Below are 3,117 nucleotides of genomic sequence, written 5' to 3'. Positions count from 1 at the left end.
CGAATGGCACAGTCACATGGGTTCCAGCTGCCTTGACCACCACGCCACTGGTTGGCTCCAAAAGTATTTTTTAAAAGCTTTTCTTTTAATTAATAAAAATGTTTTTTGAAAAAATATCAATTCAGTATGTTAACAGTAGTTATTTTTCCTTTCTCTTTTTAAAAGATTATTTTATTGAACGTTCTTTTCTTTATTTTAATTGGACCAGAGAGAAACAGAGAGAGAGAGAGAGAGAGAGGATATGAGAAAGCAAGCTTCCAGGTCTGGGACTAGAACCGCTGTTGGTCATGAGGGAGTCCAGAGCTCTTAACCATCACGCCATTTGCCGGCCCCAACAGTAGTTATTTTTCACTGATTTTTAAAACCTCGCACTAGGGGCCAGTTGGCGGAATGTTTAAGGAGGCTGGATCCCACATGGCCAACTGGGTGGGATTCAAGTCCCAGATCTGGCAGCCTGAGGAACCCTCTGGGTGTGGGCCTGCCAATAACCCTGAGAGGAAGAGCTGGGCCTGACCTTCCCCATAGGGGATACTCTCCTACTTGTCTCTCTCTGCCAAGCACATATGCCCTTTGACTGAAAGAGAGAGACACAGAGCAAGAGAGGAAAGAGGGGAGGAAGGAGAAAAGAAAAGCTCTTTATTCCTTTTTTTCTCTCTTTTTTTCTCTTTTGGAGAGGTTTATAGGGCATGTGTGCTCACCAGAAAGACAGAGAGACAGAAAGTGAGAAATCACCCCCCAGGGGGATGGCCACACTGCAATCCTATCTCCTCCATTCTCCTCTCTGGATTTTGGGAAAATATGCACACATGCCCAGCATGATTTTCTAGTCATCATTCTGAGACTTGAAGTGCACAGTCAGAAATGTGGTATCCAGCCACCTTAATCTCCATGCCACCTGCTGGCCCTAGTTGCTCTATGTTACTGGAAAATTTTGATAAACATTATAAGTACTTAAAATTTGTATGTAATTTATAACTTTCAGCTTTTTCTTTAGGTTTTATTGTATGAAAATTATTCTAGTAATTGAATGTACATCTGCTCTTTATTTTTTAATGAAAGCTAGGTTAGTCACGAATCTGGTTTTGTTTTCCTTTTTGACCGAAGGGTGTGTGTGCTAGCCAGAGAGAGACATGACTCGGGGGGTGGACCGTGCATGATCTTCTTGGGTGCACCTGTCTCTATCTCCCATGAAAGAAATACTTATAAAAAAATATCGGTAGGGCCAGGCAGTGACGTGGTGGTTAAGGATCTTGATTTCCACACGGCTGACCGCCATTTGAGTTCCAGACCCGGAAGCTTGAAAATCACACCAGGTGCATGTGGGTGCCCAAGATCTCAAGAGGAGAAAGGAGAAGGGACTGGTGCCTCAGTTTCCCTTGCTGACAAGGAACCTGAAGATGGAATTGGAGGTCTCCTGCAGAAAAAGGGCCACTGTCTCTAGTGGCTGGGGTTCTGGTCTTGAGAGCCTGAAGTGGGGTGGGGGTAGTGGTGCCACTGCCTCAGTTTCCCTTTCTGGGTGGGAGCTTAGAGATAGAACTGGAGGTTTCCTGCAGAACGAGGGCCACCAAGGTGTCATTTTATCCTCATGATTAGAGATGGCTTGTGTCATCCAAGTGAATAACTACTTCAGAAAGTTCTTAGGACTCACTGGTTCTGAGGGTTAAGGAGCCTGATCTCATATAACTGGCAGCACCAAATCCTGTCCCTGCTGGTTTGGGAAACAGGTCATGTGTCCCTATGTTCCCCAAACTCCCATAGAATGCAGAAATGTTGAAGAGTTTACAACATGACCGTGCTTTATTGGGGGTGAGTTCTCTGATTCTCTCTCATCCCTATGAGATTTAAAAAAATAAATTAAACTAAAAAATTTTAAAATATGTCAAAAAAGACTGCTTTCTTATAGCATTGTTTCCTTTTTTGGGGAGAGATATTTGCTATAGGGCACTTCTGCACATTTTCTCGCCAGAGTGACAGAGCGAGACAGAGAGACAGAAAGTGAGAAATCGCCCCCCAGGAGGGATGACTGCACTGCAGTCCCTTCTCCTCTGTTTCCTTTTCCATCTACTGGCCCCACCCATAGCAGTCTTTCTTAAAGGTGCAGAACACGCCACCAACTGCCACTGACATGAAGAGAATGCACCAGGGCTCCCAGCCAATCACTGAGCTTCTAGCGCACAGAGCCCCACCCCCCTTTATGAGCAGTTGCCCAGCAGTGCCCTTAGAGGCAGGCAGGCTCTGTGGGTGACAGTTGGCTTCAGTTGAGAGGCTGATAACCACAGGTCTTCCATGCTGGTTTCTGGTGACAATACCGGATTTATCTACAGTGATCAGGTCAGATCTTTAACTTTTAAGGTGCCACCATTGTGATGATGTTAAGAAAAGTTTTATAATGTAATAAACAAGCTTTTTTCTACTTCATAAGAAGTATGATCTTTTCTCATCTCTCTTGTTTCTGAAACCAGCCTTTACTGTCTATATTTCCATCAGTATTCTGGTTACAGTCCTTTAACTAATCTTTAACAAGTTTCCTTTCACTTCTAAACTACTCTTCTTCCAAGCCTTCACCATAATCTAGGCTTTTATTAAGCTGATTATCTAGATTCTTAAGAACCTCTGCCAGTTGGGAACCAGCAGTTAGCGTAATGGTTATGACACTGGACTCCCACGTAGTCGACTGTGGTTCGTGTCCCGGACCCGGTGGCTTAAAACTCACGCTGGGCGCGTGTGCGTGTGTGCCCAAGATCCCGAGAGGAGAATGGAGGAGAAGGGATTGCAGCGTGACCATCCCCCCTGGGGGGTGATTTCTCACTTTCTGTCTCTATGTCTCTCTCTGTCTGTCTGGCGAGCGCACGCACCCTACAGTGAAAATCTCTCAAAAAAAAAAAAAAAAAAAAGAAAAGAACCTCCGCCAGTTACTCTGTTCTAAAACCACATCTATATTTCTAGATATCTGTAAACAACACAGTCCTTTTTGCCAGTTTACCATAGTTTGTTACTGCACTGCTGAATAGAAATACTCGAAACTGGGTAGTTTGTATAGAATAAGTGGATTATTTCGCTTATGATTCTGGTGATGGCAGCGGCAGGACCGGGCCTGGGTGGCGGCGGCGGTGGCGG

The 3,117-nt window shown here is 44.8% G+C and overlaps 1 long non-coding RNA gene across 1 annotated transcript in view; it reads left to right on the top strand.

Annotated features, from left to right (window-relative positions):
- Nucleotides 1-2,235: 2,235 nt before the first annotated feature.
- Nucleotides 2,236-3,117, top strand: part of LOC102501264 (uncharacterized) — a 7,530-nt gene continuing 6,648 nt past the window's right edge. The window contains exon 1 of the long non-coding RNA XR_335203.3: nt 2,236-2,331. This is a non-coding gene — a long non-coding RNA (uncharacterized LOC102501264). The remainder of the gene's footprint in view (nt 2,332-3,117) is intronic.

The sequence above is a fragment of the Tupaia chinensis genome, unplaced genomic scaffold (assembly GCF_000334495.1).
Source record: "Tupaia chinensis unplaced genomic scaffold, TupChi_1.0 Scaffold000356_1, whole genome shotgun sequence".
NCBI classification, from domain to species: Eukaryota; Metazoa; Chordata; class Mammalia; order Scandentia; family Tupaiidae; genus Tupaia; species Tupaia belangeri.
Note: the sequence above shows the minus strand (reverse complement) of the source record. Positions and strands in the feature narration are given on the sequence as shown.